We start from the raw sequence: 16,882 nt of genomic DNA, 5'->3' as shown, positions 1-16,882 counted from the left end.
TAGAAAGCCATGAGAATGAAGAAAGGTGGAAAAGGTGGAATACCACGCCCTTGGGGCTTGTTTCAGACCATAAAGAGATTTATGCAGTTTGCAAACTAAATGAGGAGAAGATACATCAATGAAGCCTTGAGGCTGATACATATAGACTTCTTCCTCAAGTACACCATGAAGAAAAGCATTTGATATGTCAAGCTGCTTGATAGGCCATTGGAAATGAAGTGCCAAGGTTAAAAGAATCCAAACAGTTGGTTGTTTGGCCACAGGGCTGAATGTCTCATGAAAATCAATTCCCTCTGTTTGAAGAAAACCCTTAGCAACCAAATGAGCCTTATATCTTGCAATTGTACCATCTGAATTTTTCTTAATCCTGTACACCCATTTGGAACCAATAGCAGATTTACCAGGAGGTAAGGGAACAAGAGACCAGGTGGCCTGGTTTTGTAAAGCTTGGAATTCATCCAACATGGCAGCTTGCCATGTAGAAGAATGAGCTGCCTCTTGGTATGTAGATGGTTCAATATCCTCAGGAGGAACATCAGTAGAGGCTAAGAAACAAGTTGACACAGCTTTGGTCTTAGATCTGGTCTGCATTGAATGATGATTCTGAGAAGGTGAATGAAGAGGCAAGTCCGTAGAGATAGAGGAAATAGGAATAGATGTTATAGGAGCAGCAATGAGTGTAACAGTAGGAAGGGTCGTTGGTGTAGCTGAATGAGAGAGTGGTAAGGTTACAGTAGCAGGAGGTGCTGGTGCTGGACAAACAGAATTAGGAGCTGCAGAGACAGAACCTGCAGATGCAGAACTATGATCTGCAGAGACAAGAGGTGCTGTTGCAGATGGAACAAAACTAGGGACAGAACCAGCTGCAAGTGGATTTGGAGGTCAAAAGAATGTATGCAACTGAGGTAAAGTAGGAGCAGGAAGAGAAACACTGAAAGAAGGATCTTGAAATGGAAAAGTAGTTTCATCAAAAAGAACATGTCTGGAAATATACATCTTCCCACTGGACAAATCAAGACACCTATAACCCTTTGTAGAAGGTTGGTAACCAAGAAACACACAAGGAATGGATCTTGGTTGAAGTTTATGGGTAGTATAGGGTCGAAGCCAAGGATAGCATTTACAGCCAAAGACTTTTAAAAAATTATAATCAGGAATCTGCTTAAACAGTACTTCAAAAGGAGTTAAATTGTTTAGCTTTGAAGTAGGGTGCCTGTTAATCAAAAACACAGAAGCAGCAAGAGCATCAAACCAATATTTGACAGGAAGAGAAGATTGATGCATGAGAGTGATAGTGGTTTCAATCAAGTGTCTATGCTTCCTCTCAGCCACTCCATTCTGAGCAGGAGTATGTGGACAAGTGAGCTGATGTTCAATACCTTTAGTGGTAAGAAAATGCTGAAATTTAGAAGCCAAATATTCACCCCCATTGTCACTTCTCAGAATTTGAAGTTTGGTGTGAAACTGTGTTTCCACAAAAGTCTTAAAATCAACAAATTTGGAAAAAACTTCACTCTTGTAAGACAAAGGAAATAACCATGTAAATTTACTAAAGTCATCAATGAAAAGAACATAGTATTTATAGTTTGAAACAGAGGCAGCAAAAAGTCCCCATACATCAGAATGGATAAGAGCTAAAGGTTGATTTACAGTGGAATTTGAAAGACTAAATGGCAACCTATGACTCTTAGACACACAACAATGTGTGCACAATTTATTGGAAACAACAGTAGCACCCATAGTAGGTAAATGATTCTTAGAAACAAGAAAATTCAACTTCTTGGAGGAAGGATGTCCTAGTCTAGAATGCCAAAGAGAAGCATGATGAGCAGAATCTTCAGTGGAACAATGAAGACAAACAGGTTGAGAAGACAATGAAGGAGTTGAAGCTGGTAGAGAAGTTGAAGCTGGTAGATGGTAAAGACCATGAGAAAAACCTCCTTTACACAGAACCTTCTTGGTAAGTTTTTCCTGTATAACAAAGGAGTCAACATCAAAAGTAATGGTGCATTTGTTATCAACAATTAATTGGTGAACTGACAGAAGATTTGAAGAAATAGATGGAACATGGAACAAATTGTTAAGTGTGAAAGGTACAGTGGAAGTAGGAAGAATGCCATTACCAGTATGAAGAATAGGTAAAGTGGAACCATCTCCCACAGTGACTTGATCTGAACCAAGATAAGGTTGGTAAGTATTTAGATTGTTGAGATCATTTGTGAAATGATTGGAAGCAGCAGAATCTAAGAACCAAGTAGAACTTTCTGCTGTATGCATAGGAGAATCAGGAATAGTATTGGTAGATAAGGAGGCAACATAAGCCCTGGGCTGAGATTTAGATGCTTGAAGTGTTGTATCAAGCCTATGCCAACATTCCAAAGCTGAATGATTAGGCTTTCCACAAATTTGACAGACCAAAGAGCCAACAGAGGACTGATGTGGAAATTGAAACTGAGACTGAAACTGAGAAGATGGTCTGCCTCCTTGAACTCCTTGAACAGAAGACTGATGTGGAGATGGAAATTGTTGGAACTGAGAAGATGTTCTGCCTCCACCTTTGTTTTGTGAAAATCTGTTACCATTTCGACCTCTATATGAGCCATAACCTCGATATCCTCCTCTCTGAGAGCTTCTGAAACCTCTATAATTTCCTCGAGTAGTTGCATAAGCAAAAGGCAGATCAGAAGCATGAGTGTGCTTGAGAGAGGTGTCAATGTGAATAGATTCAGAACACAGTAGAGCAGACAAAGCAGAAATAGTAATAGGCTCAGATCTTGCTCGAATAGTTGTCTTGAAAGCATTATATTCATCAGGTAAACCGTTTAAGGTGAGTAAAACTAAATCTTCATCTTCAATTGGTGAACCGGCCAAACTCAACTGATTAGAAACAGCCTTGATTTGATTTAAGTAATCCTCCATAGTGAGATTCTTCTTTGTCAGATGATTGAGCTTGTTCTTTAGCTGATGAATATGAGATCGAGAGAGAGATGTAAATTGAGTAGCCAGTGTATTCCATACCTCTGTACTTGTTCCACAGTGCAAAACAGACGTGAAGATGGATGGTGAAAGTGTAGCAGTAATACAACTCAACAAATGTGCATCAATGGTGATCCAATGAGTAAATGCTGGATTTGGAACAGAATTGCCATGTGCATCATGGATTGTAGATGAAGGACAGAGTACAGAACCATCAACAAAGCCTAGTAGCTTTGTAGCTCTCAAGATATTCTGAAACTGACTCTTCCAAATGATATAGTTTGTAAAGTCAAGTTTGATTGGAACAAAGGAGTTCAGATTAGAAATAAGAAGAGTGAGATTTGAAGGTAACATGGAGATATCTGCAGAACCTGGAACCGAGATCGAATCTGCCATTGTTGCTTGTAGATTTCTTACAGTAGCTTCTTGTAGATTTGCTGCCATTACTAGATTTTGTTGAAGATAGAATGCTTGATGGAGCTCATATGGCTCTGATACCATAAAAGGATTTAGAAAATATCAGATTCTTATTCCAATAAATCAACACATACAACTGCAGCTTTCTTTTATACAGAAATTACAACTATCTAACTCAATATCCTAACTAACTAACTATAGTTAAGTTTAGATAACAGCCTAACAGATTTATTCTAACCACCACAAGTGAATGATAACTGTCTCAATTTTATACACGTGCTCAGCTCTTGAGTGTTCTCAACAGATGGCTTGGATAACCTGTTGTCCTGTAGCTGAGGCTTGAACTGCTGTGGCTGGTGTGACTCTGTCTTTGATGCTGTCTTTGGTGACTGATCTGTTTGATCTGTCTTGGACTGAGTTTGATCTGGCTTGGACTGATGTAGCTTATCACTTATATGCGTATTTTACATTAAAAATAAAAAATAAAAATTAGTAAGAGTTATAATCAATTGGACTAAATTGAGACAAAATCATAAATTTAATGTCAAAATTAATCCAATTAAAATTACAGGAACCAAATATAAAAACCAAAGTATAGAGACTAACGTCATAATTTGCTCTATTTTATATAATTTGGTTATTTGAAGTAGGAGTTCTCAAATTCTCTTTTAAATTACATTGTGTTTGTTTAAAGTTTTTAGAACAAACTTCACTTTATCCCTATACTTTGGATCATGTGTGATTTATTCCCTAATGTTTAAAAATGATTGCATAACTCCTACATACTGAAGTGTACCGTTAAACATTCCATCCAACTTAATAACAAGTATGAAATATTTGGCAGACATAAGAGGGTTATATGCTCATTTTCAAATTTTAAGAGAGTAAATTGCACATGAAATAAAGCACAGTAAGTTAAAGTGCACTTTACCTTCCAAACAAATGACGAAATATCTATAGTTCACACACTTAAGTTATTTATATACAGAATATTTTAATTTTTTTTACTAAATTGTTAACGGATTTAACAGTGTATCTCAGTCTATATACTTCGTGAGAGTTGTTTAATTATTTTTAAATATTAAAAGAATAAACCTTACATACCCCAAATCACAAAGAGGCACAGTGAAATTTATCAAAGCTTTTGTTTTGGCAAGGGGATAAAAAGTCACTTTTTGTCCTTAATTTATTTTGGATCACATTACCTCTCTATTTTTTTTTACGCATTTAAAAAAAAATTTATTAAAAATTTAACTTTTAACCTAATTCCTAATAAAAAGAATCTTATAATCTTCTTTTCCAGGACTTATTTTGGGTTGACTGGCTGGGCAACCACCGGCCTAGTGCGGTGCGCAACCATAGTTCCAAGTTCCATGCTATAATGGTCAACATGAGCTAATATATTCCATGCAGTCCATTTTAGCTGCGCCGACCTATATGGGTTTTGTTTTGGTTTCATGGGATTTTTTTTTTTGTTTTTGGTAAGGTTAGAGAGTTACATTTTTAAACTCACAAAGTCACCTATGTATTAAAGGAGTGAGGTCATCTATTATTAGATGTGCAATATATCAGAAATTGACATATATATACATATATATATAATATCACATCATTATGGGTATAATTATGAGAGTATTTTGTAGGTCTTAAACAATTTTTTTTGGGTATTATCTACAAAGATATATAAATAAATAATTAAATAGATTGATCTAATTATCATAACATATTTAATTTGTCAAAGGAAAATGATTGGTGGCCCTAAAAAACTTGCCCCTAATCCCCCTAATTTCCATTTTTGGAAACTGTTTTCTTTTTTTCTTTCTTTTTTCCTTTTTTTTTTTTTTTTTTTTTACCTTAAATAGAAATTGGGGGCATTCGAGCCCCCAATTTTCGGGCCCTGAAGCACGGCTGCTTATCAAATTTGACACAAACAAAATGCACTACAAATGTGGTTTTAAAAATAAATGATCTATTTTTTTGATGACAAACATGATAAATTGAATATGTTATATTTATCAAATCGATTTAATTTTTTGAACAAATTACATTGGTAGTCCCTACATTTTGCCTTTGGTGTTATTTTGGTCCATATACTTTCAATTACCTCAATTTTGACCCTTAATTTTAGATTTTGTATCAATTTAATCCAATTGATAAAGTCGTTGGGATTTTTGATGAAAAATTATTGTTAAATTAGTTGATGTTAACTTACTGAGTTGAGAAAGTTTATAATTTTGTCCATAAAGGAATGTTGCATGTTGCTTATTTGAGTATTGTTCGAAAGAAAATGCTAACAATTATAATCAATTGGATTAGATTGAGAGAAAATCATAAATTTAGGATTAAAATTAAGCTAATTAAAATTACAGGAACTAAAATGATATAGTGACCAAAATATAAGAACTACCGGCGCAATTTGCCTTGATTTTTTTTATAAACGATATGCATAAAAATTTAAAAAAATAAATAATTTGAATCATTAAAATAGGACTAGTGATGAGTTTCCCAGGCCCAAAGAAACATTCTACGGTCCATAGCCAACTCCTACATGGTATTTCGAGAAAATTTGACAAAAACATTTATTAACCAACGAAGTAATAGAAATTTGACGAAAACAAAAACAAAAAAGCAAAAAAAAAAAAAAAAAAAATGCTACCAACTTTGTTAGCTAGTTAAAAAAATAATAATAAATAATCTTATCTTGTTTGTTGTATATTTTTCATTTGACAAAACAATAATGCGAATAGAAAAATTACAAATTTTGAATTATTTACTCAAAATTTACAGAGGAATAAAAATTAATGGCTCAAATTCATTTCATTCATAAATGAAACTATTCAATACTCTTGAAATGCCATGTCTCTTCATATTTCTTTACTAATTATCATACATCATGCCCCATCGTATTCCTTAATTACACAAAATCATAAGTCATACATTCTTCACCAATGACAACACCTTGAAGTATTGATCCAATAATCAGTCTTCATGATAAATTTTGATCCAATAATCACTCTTCATAAATTCCATATTCCATCAATTTAATTTCTATCACATATATCCATTTTTAACAAATTATGAACCTTTAATTTGGAGACGCCTAGTAAAAGTCTTTCATGAAATGAAAACCTTCATGAATGTGTTGGCCACTGCCAGCACAACTTGTGGACCAAAACACTGCATTATTTGTAATGATTTTTGGTCAAAGTTCAACTCCGTCAGTCACTGCATTTTGTCTCTCTCCTAATTTTCCACAAAACCAGCCTCATTTCTTTTTCTAGAAGCTATGTCAACGGTTCAGTTGCTATCTCCACCTCTCTGGCTTGCTTTGTCAAGTTAGCAAAAAGTTAGTTTTTAATTTTTTTTTAGTTAAAAAAAAGTTAATTTTTTTATTCAAGTCACTATTTAAAAAATTAATTTTTTTAGTCAAAAAAGTAAAAAATTAACTTTTTACCAACTACTCTAAACACCACCGGCCTCGTTTGGGAACAGGTTAATTTAGGGTTAGTTTGGAATGTTTTAAAAAAGTACATTTTTTGACTTATTGGCTTATATGGGTTGGGTTTGATGTGATGTGTTAAAGGAGTGATGTGATTTAAATAAGATGATGTGACTTAAATAGGATAGTGGCTTTTTGACTTTTCGTATTATTTAGGTTATGCCAAACTTGACCTTAGTAACTTTTTAGCTATTTGGCTAAAATATGAGCTAAAAAAAACTAATATGTTTGTGATGACTTTTTGGCTTTTTACGAAAAGATGTGCAAAAATGAGAGAGAAAATAGAATCTTTGACTTTTTGGTATGGGTTGTTGGCTTTTTAGCTAATTTAGTAACTTTTTGACTTTTTAACTAAAAAGTTCGGTTGCCAAACGAGGCAACATGGCAAAAGCCATGTTTTTAGCTTGGTTCCAAAAAAGTTATATTAGCTTTTTTAGCAAAAAGTCATTTGACAAGTTAAAAAAAAGCTACATATAAAATTATAATTATACCCTTAATATTATTTAAAGTTATACATGGATGAAAATGTAAATTTTTTAAATTAGGTGGGGTAGTTTGGTCATTTTATTGTGATGTGACATCATAAATAAATATTAATAAAAAAAGCCAAAAATAACTTTTTACCAACTTCTTAAAATACTTTTTAAAAAAGTCAAAAACTTTGATAAAAAACTAAAACCTAACTTTTTACCATCTTCCAAAAACAGTCCGCCATCGCCTCACTATATATCTACATCTGATTTTAATAAATTGTTGAAACACAAAAAAGTATCCCCATGATGAAGAGTTTCATCACCGTTTTGTTCCTTTCCATTCTACTTTGCTTGCTTGGCCTCACCACCACCAAAGCATCCCCGAATTACCTTTACATTCAATGCCCAAACACAACAACTTACACTCCGTTTTGTTCCTTTCCATTCTACTTTGCTTGCTTGGCCTCACCACCACCAAAGCATCCCCGAATTACCTTTACACTCAATGCCCAAACACAACAACTTACACTCCCAATAGCACATACCAATCCAACCTCAACACCCTCTTCTCTGTTCTCGCTTCCAAGTCCATCACCATCAATGGCTTCTACAACTTCACTGCTGGCCTCAGCCCCCCCGACATAGCCTACGGCCTCTTCCTCTGTCGTGGCGATGTTTCTGTTGGAAAAAATGGTTTATATAGGCTTATTTTGGGCCGACTTTGAGCCCAAAATTGAGTGGGCCCTGAACATCTTTTGGGACGGGTCTGAAGAGGTGAAGTTTTCCTTGCCGCGTGGCAAGTCACACAGTGAAGACGGTTCGTCAAAACCATTTATGAGTGAATGGGAACATGACGTCGTTTTCGGGTTCATGGAATTGAACATTTAAGTTTTGAATGTGAGTTTCCTTGTGAGACTTGTCCCACATTGAAACTTGAAGAGAGTTTTGTTGAGTTTATAAGCTCTGGCCTACAATACTTGGGTTGGGCCCCAAGGGGCACCCCAAGTTTGTAGAAGGGGGGAGTTATGGACAAAGTTAACCTTAACCCAAACCACCACATGCACCCGCCGCCGTCCGTCCGGTCGTGCCAGGCGCGGGTGTGGGTTGTGGGTCGGGTCGGTTCTTGTATCAATTTTTTGGACAAAATTCATTTGAATTTCTTCAAAAATTTGCGGGAATTTAAATTATGAATTTGAATTTGAAATTCAAAATTTTTTGTTCATATCTTTCAGATAAATTCCACAACTTTTATAACAGTCCAAACAAGTTTTTTCTGTTGAATCCGAACAGGTTTAATTTCGGACAGATTTGAATTCCAAACTGTCCAGGCAGTTTCGGAACAGGTTTTTAACTGCTGCATCTGTTGAAACAGTTTCAAATCTGTTTGAATTTAAACTCATATCTGTTCAATTCAAAACACACCTGTTCAGTTCAAAATTTTGCACCTATCGGCTCTATATATACCAGCACTGTCCAGCATGTTTTCAGTTCCGAAAATCAGTCTGCAGATTGTCTAAATTGTTGTCCAATTTTTCTCTAGTGCACTTATTCTTCATATTTAGTTTTAGAATAAATTAAAGAGAGTATAGATCACAGGTTTGGTTCGCCGAACAAATTGTTTGGAGTACTACTACAGTTTGTGAAGATTATTGTATCCTGGGAGATAGACGCCACTCAATCGTAAGTACCGTAGCGGGGCGAATCTGTCTTAAGAACAGGGTGTCACACACTCGACTTGGTCTTAATTTTAATTCGGTTCGATAAATAAATCCGGTATGTTATTTATTTATTTTGTTTGAATTTATTTGAAGTTATTTTATTTACACAGAAGATTGATCCAACAATCTTAAGACAAATTCGAATTATTCTGTTTACAAAATTTTTCGTTTGTTTCCTTTTCTCTTTCTTCTTTTAAGAAAATTATTTTCTGTGAATTTATAAAATAATATTCTAGTTGGAAAAACAAATAGTGATTATATGCTATTTGACAGATAGTAGTAATATACTGTCTCTTTTCTTTGACAACAACTAGTAGTACGATACTGGTGTCATTAACAATTCAGAATATATTTTTGCGGAATTTTTTCAGAAATTAATTTTGGGTTTTAGAAATTATTTTCTGAGTTTTCATTAATTAAAATTCTGTTTCAGTATTTTAATTATTGAAGTGTTACAGAAATTAATTTTCTGTGTGGAATTAATTTGGTTAAATAAAATTTTATTTTATTTCCAAATTAATTGAAAAATAAAAGCTATTTTCTTATTTCTTTTATTTTGCAGAATTTAATTTCCTATGTGGGATTAATTTGGTTAAATAAATTTTTATTTTATTTCTAAATTAATCGGAAAATAAAAGTTACATTCTTGTTTCTTTTATTTTTATAGAATTTAATTCTGTGAATTTGGATTAATTTTCTGTGTGAAATTAATTTGGTTAAATAAATTTTTATTTTATTTTATTTTCAAATTAATTGAAAATAAAAGTTACATTTTGCTTTGTTTCTTTTATTTTAACAAAATTTATTTCTGTAGTTTGGTTTAATTTGTTTAAATAAAATTTTATTTTATTTTCAAATTAATTGGAAATAAAAGTTACAATTCTTGTTTCTTTTATTTTTACAGAATTTAAAATTCTGTGTTTTTTGGTTTAAATTTTCTGTGTAGTATAAAATTCTAATTATAATTTTATTTTATAATTTAGAATTTATGGCTACTAAAACTGGTCAAACTTATGTTCAAACCAGTACTGGTATGGTGTTTGCCATTACGCCAACATCTCCTTATGTTGGGACTGTGCCAGTGAATAATGGTGAAAAGCCAGAGAAGTTCTTAAGAACTGATTTTTGCAAAGGTAAATGAAGAACAAGGAAGAAGGTTACTAAAGTTGATATAACCGAAATGGATATAATTTCTAATGGTGTAGATGTCATAAATCTTTCTGCAGTTGTTTCCGAGGCAAATCTTGTCGGAAATCCTAAAAAATGGTGGGTGGACACTGGTGCTACTCGCCATATCTGTGCCGACAAAAAGATGTTCACATCTTATTCTACAGTGGACAATGGTGAACAACTTTTTATGGGCAACTCCTCAACTTCCAAAGTTGAAGGACAAGGAAAGATTGTACTGAAGATGACATCTGGAAAGGAACTCACTCTCAAAATGTGCTGCATGTACCGGACATTCGCAAGAATCTTGTTTTCGGATCTTTGTTGAGTAAGAATGGGTTTAGGCTAGTTTTTGAAAGTGACAAGTTTGTACTTACTAAAAACGGGATGTATGTAGGCAAATGTTACATGTCTGATGGCCTTTTCAAATTAAATGTAATGACCATTGTACCCTTAGTTATTAATAATACTACATCTTCTTCTTAATTGCTTGAGTCTTCAAATTTATGGCATGGTAGACTAGAACATGTTAATTATGGATCTTTGCATAGATTAATTAATATGGAATGTTTACCTAAATTTAACATTGATTCAAATCATAAATGTGAAATTTGCGTTGAGGCAAAATTATCTAAAACTCCTTTTCATTCAATTGAAAGAAGTACAGAACTACTTGAATTAATTCATAGTGACATTTGTGATTTTAAATCAATTCAAACTAGAGGTGAGAAAAAGTATTTTATCACTTTTATAGATGACTATACTAGATATAGTTATGTTTATTTAATTCAAACCAATGATGAAGCTTTGGAAACTTTCATTCAATATAAGAATGAAGTTGAAAATCCACTTGGTAAGAAAATCAAGAAACTTAGAAGTGATAGAGGTGGTGAATATGAATCACCGTTTAGTGAGTTTTATAAAGAACATGGAATAATTCATCAAACCACCGCTCTTTACTTACCTCAGCAAAATGAAATTGCTGAAAAGAAAAATAGGACTTTAAAAGAAATGATGAATGCCATGTTAATCAGTTCTGGATTACCTCAGAACTTGTGGGGGGAAGCAATACTTTCTGCTAATTATATTTTAAATAAAGTACCCCGAAAGAAAGTGAATCAAACACCTTATGAAATGTGGCATGGTAGAGTATCATCCTACAAATACTTAAAAGTGTGGGGGTGTTTGGCTAAAGTGGCTATTCCTAGTCCTATAAAAAGACTAAGATAGGTCCTAAAACCATTGATTGCATTTTCATTGGTTATGCTAAGAATAGTAGTGCATATCGATTTTTGATTCATAAATCAGAACATACCGAAATGCATATAAATACTATTATTGAGTCTTGGAATGCATCATTTTTTGAACATGTATTTCCAAAGAAGACTGGACAAGAGACTAGTAACAATAAAAGATCTCATGATGCCATTACTAGTCATGATCAAGAACATGATCAAGAATAAGAGTTAGACCAAAATGAGGAAGAAGAACCTAGGCGTATTAAACGTGCTAGAACCTCAAAATCTTTTGGTCCAGATTTTCTAACATTTTTGTTAGAAAATGAGCCTTTAACTTTTAAAGAGGCTATGTCCAGTCCTGAAACTCCTTTATGGAAAGAAGCTGTCAACCACGAAGTTGAATCCATCTTGCAAAATCACACTTGGGAATTGGTGGATTTGCCACCAGGTTGTAAACCTCTTGGGTACAAGTGGATTTTCAAAAGAAAATTGAAAGTGGATGGATCAATAGACAAATACAAGGCAAGACTTGTAGTCAAAGGTTTTAGACAAAAAGAAGGTCTAGATTACTTTGACACATACTCACCGGTTACTAGAATAACATCCATTAGAATGCTAATTGCCATTGCATCTCTATACAATCTAGAAATTCATCAAATGGATGTTAAAACCTCTTTCTTAAATGGTGAGTTAAATGAAGAAATTTACATAGAACAACCAGCAGGGTTTTCTGTTCCAGGGAAAGAAAAGAAAGTGCGTAAATTGGTTAAATCATTATATGGTTTAAAACAAGCGTCAAAGCAATGACATAAGAAATTTAACAAGGCAATGATATCAAATGGATTTAAAATTAATGAGTGTGACAAATGTGTTTATATTAAAAACACAGACAAAGGTTATGTCATTGTATGTCTTTATGTAGATGATATGCTCATGATAGGTAGTAATAATGGCATGATTAAAACTACTAAGAAAATGTTGAATAAACATTTTGACATGAAGGACATGGGCATTGTTGATGTAATACTTGGTATGAAAATTACCAAAACATCAGAAGGATATGCTTTGTCACAATCTCATTACATTGAGAAAATACTTGACAAATTCAACAAAGATGATGATCATCTTGCTAGAACTCTTGTAGATGTTAATTTGTATCTTTCTAAGAATGTACAGGAAAGTATTTCTCAATTAGAGTATGCCCAAATTATTGGAAGCTTAATGTACTTGATAAACTGCACTCGCCCAGATATAGCTTATGCAGTAAGTAAATTAAGTAGATATATGAGTAATCCGGGAGTAGAACACTGGAAAGTAATTATAAGGATTATTAGATATCTCCGATTTACTTGTAACATTGGGCTTAATTATACTAGATATCCAGCAGTACTTGAAGGATACTGTGATGCAAATTGGATATCGGATACAAGAGACTCAAAGTCCACTAGTGGGTATGTCTTTACTCTTGGTGGGGCGACTGTATCTTGGAAACCTTCCAAACAGACTTGTATTGCTAAGTCTACTATGGGATCAGAATTCATAGCTTTAGACAAAGCAAGGGAAGAGGCGGAATGGCTTCGCCACTTCCTTGAAGATATTCCAATATGGCCAAAACTGGTGTCTGCTATATACATACATTGTGATAGTCAATCAGCTATAGGTAGAGCACAGAGTCATATGTATAACGGTAATTCACGACATATTCATCGTTGACATAACACCGTGAGACAACTACTCTCTAATGAAATTATTTACATAGAATATGTTAAGTCTAAAGACAACATAGCGGATCCACTAACCAAAGGGTTAGCAAGAGAGTTAGTTGAGAATTCATCGAGGGGAATGGGACTTAAGCTTATTAAATAAGAGTTACCACAATGGCAACCCAACCTAGTTGACTGGAGATCCCAAGATGTAGGTTCAAAGGGACAACCGAGTTGTAAATGACTCAGAAGGATCACTGGGGAGTCTAACTCCTACCCATTTCTTTGATGAAATAGTGATGTCTGCAGCGTTTGAGGTTAAGTAAAATTTTAATGATTCTTATAACTAGGTAAACCTAGTGGAGTATGGCAGGATACTCTTCATAAGAATCACCTATGTGAGTGTGAACTGGGCCGGTTCTATAAGATTTGTAAAGGGCTACAAGTCTTTAGAGCACTCATGAAAGACCAGGTTGTTCAGGGCCAAAATGAACACAATAGTAAGAACTAAATTGTGTCTGGGAATATACTGTGTGAGTTCTATTGTCTTGGTTTACACAAACGGCTGAACAGTTCAAGACATCATGTTCACTGGTTAGCTAGTAAATCCGATAGTGTCTCACAAGGGAAGGTTCAAAGCCAAAAGCTACCTATCCTTTGCAAAATATTTCCAATTTCTGTACTCTCTGTATTTAGATCATGTTGTTGCATCTTCTCTCCGTCAAATTCCATCCATGTAGGAGATTGTTGGAAAAAATGGTTTATATAGGCTTATTTTGGGCCGACTTTGAGCCCAAAATTGAGTGGGCCCTGAACGTCTTTTGGGGCGGGTCTGAAGAGGTGAAGTGTTCCTTGCCGCGTAGCAAGTCAAATGGTGAAGATGGTTCGTCAAAACCATTTATGAGTGAATGGGAACATGACGTCGTTTTCGGGTTCGTGGAATTGAACATTTAAGTTTTGAATGTGGGTTTCCTTATGAGGCTTGTCCCACATTGAAACTTGAAGAGAGTTTTGTTGAGTTTATAAGCTCTAGCCTACAATACTTGGGTTGGGCCCCAAGGGGCACCCCAAGTTTGTAGAAGGGGGGAGTTATGGACAAAGTTAACCTTAGCCCAAACCACCACACGCGCCCGCTGTTGTCCGTCCGGTCGTGTCGGGCGCGGGTGTGGGTTGTGGGTCGGGTCGGTTCTTGTATTAATTTTTTGGACAAAATTCATTTGAAGTTTTTCAAAAATTTGTGGGAATTTAAATTATGAATTTGAATTTGAAATTCAAAACTTTTTGTTCATATCTTTCAGATAAATTCCACAACTTTTATAACAGTCCAAACAGGTTTTTTCTGTTGAACCCGAACAGGTTTAATTTCGGATAGATTTGAATTCCAAACTGTCCAGGTAGTTTCAGAATAGGTTTTTAACTGCTGCATCTGTTGAAACAATTTCAAATCTATTTGAATTTAAACTCATATCTGTTCAATTCAAAACACACCTGTTCAGTTCAAAATTTTGCACCTGTTCGGCTCTATATATAACAGCACTGTCCAGCATGTTTTCGGTTCCAAAAATCAGTTTGCAGATTGTCTAAATTGTTGTCCAATTTTTCTCTAGTGCATTTATTCTTCATATTTAGTTTTAGAATAAATTAAAGAGAGTATAGATCACAGGTTTGGTTCGCCGAACAAATTGTTTGAAGTACTACTACAGTTTGTGAAGATCATTGTATCCTGGGAGATAGACGCCACTCAACCGTAAGTACCGTAGCGGGGCGAATCTGTCTTAAGGACAAAGTGTCACACATTCGACTTAGTCTTAATTTTAATTCGGTTCGATAAATAAATCCGGTATGTTATTTATTTATTTTGTTTGAATTTATTTCAAGTTATTTTATTTACACAGAAGATTGTTCCAACAGTTTCAACCCAAATCTGTCAAGACTGCGTGGCCACTGCTACTAAAGAAGTAGTACAAAACTATCCCAATTCGAAGGCTGTTACGATTTGGTACAATAAGTGCATGTTGCGATACTCAGACAAGTCAATCTTCTCGATTTCCGACCATTCGTTCGGATTAATCTTAGTTAATACAGAGAACATAAATGATCCAAAAAATTTTACGAATTTGTTGGGAAAAGTAATGGATGATGTAGCGACTCGTGCTTCGAATGGCGTGTTGGGTAAGAAGTTCGCGACGAGAGAAGCTGACTTTTCTGCACTTCAGAAGCTGTATGGATTAGCGCAGTGCACACCGGACTTGACTACCTTTGATTGCAATAGTTGTCTTACAGATGCTATCTCGAGTTTTCTGGATTGCTGTGACGGAAGAAGAGGTGGAAGAGTTCTGTTTCCAAGTTGCAATGTCCGGTATGAGACTTATCCTTTTTATGCCGTACCTACACCGCCGCCTTCTCTAGTTTGAATAGCAGTATCGAGATATATATCAATGGAAAATGAGTGAGATCACTAATTAGTGCCACAACTAATGATATGGCGGTGGATCCCACCTACTGATACAGTATTGTTGTTGTTTTTTTTTTTTTTTTAAGTGAATGTCATATTATTAGTGATTGATTTAGAGCATCATTTTTAGTGGTCTCTATTATTATTGATATATCAATATCTGGTCAATATTGTACTATTGATATATCGATAACGACTGATATTTAAAACTTATTGAAACTTACGAAGGTTGCTTATAAAATAATAAAATCTTCTATATCACAAGATCTCTTTTTATGCCGTCCTACACCGCTGCCTTGACTAGGTTAAATAGCAATATTGGGATATGTATTATGTATCAGTATTTGGTCGATAATAAACAATACTGATTGATATATCTATAACGCCGATATTCAAGTTTTGTATGGGTTAAATTATATAAGTATATTTTTTTATATAAGTATATTTATTTAAGTCATATCAATTAATGTTTCTTCTCTCTTTTTATGCATTTTTTTTTATAAACGGAAAAAAAATGTATTTATTTAAAACATTCCAAACAAACTTATCAAAACTTGTCAAGCTAAAATAATAAAGGGGATTCTGGTGATAAATTCAAATTTAAACTTTCATTGTCTAAAGGTTCACACGTTAAAATATCGGGTGATTCTATTTATACACCACTATTACGTTCAGTATACACCATTACTTAGTATACATACAAAATAATTTTTAGGATTTAAAAATATCTTAGTTTATACCTTAAGTTTTTATTACTAACCCTATATTAACATACCACAAACTATTTGAATACACACAATTACACATACCAAAAACTCTTCATCTTGACCACTACACACAACAAAAACACTACAATCTTCTAAACAGATACCATCAGAGACAATTTTCGTCGGTCTTGATCTCCATCATCGGCAGAGGTTTCATTTGGCAACCATCTTCACTCGCCCGGTGTTAATCTCTATAATTAGTGTTGAACTATCATCGTGTCTCATCTCGTAATCCCGTCGTTTCAGATCGTCGACAAAGTGTTTCATTCGGCCTTCATCTTTGCCGGTCTTGATATTTGTTGTTGATATTAAAATTTTATCTCTCATCATCGTCTCAAATTCATCAAATTAGTCATGTTCATAAATTCAAAGTTGAAGAAATTTAATGCGTTTAAAAATTTATATCAGAACAATAAATAAAAGTTTAATTTATTTTAACTGAACTAACTTAAAATGTTCAATATTTTAT

The 16,882-nt window shown here is 34.0% G+C and overlaps 1 pseudogene; it reads left to right on the top strand.

Annotated features, from left to right (window-relative positions):
- Positions 1 to 7,653: 7,653 nt before the first annotated feature.
- Positions 7,654 to 15,605, top strand: LOC145799950 (cysteine-rich receptor-like protein kinase 25 pseudogene; annotated as a pseudogene).
- The last annotated feature ends 1,277 nt before the right edge of the window (positions 15,606 to 16,882 follow it).

The sequence above is a fragment of the Camellia sinensis genome, chromosome 9 (genome assembly GCF_055761805.1).
Source record: "Camellia sinensis isolate YWXY chromosome 9, ASM5576180v1, whole genome shotgun sequence".
In the NCBI taxonomy this organism is placed as follows: domain Eukaryota; kingdom Viridiplantae; phylum Streptophyta; class Magnoliopsida; order Ericales; family Theaceae; genus Camellia; species Camellia sinensis.
Note: the sequence above shows the minus strand (reverse complement) of the source record. Positions and strands in the feature narration are given on the sequence as shown.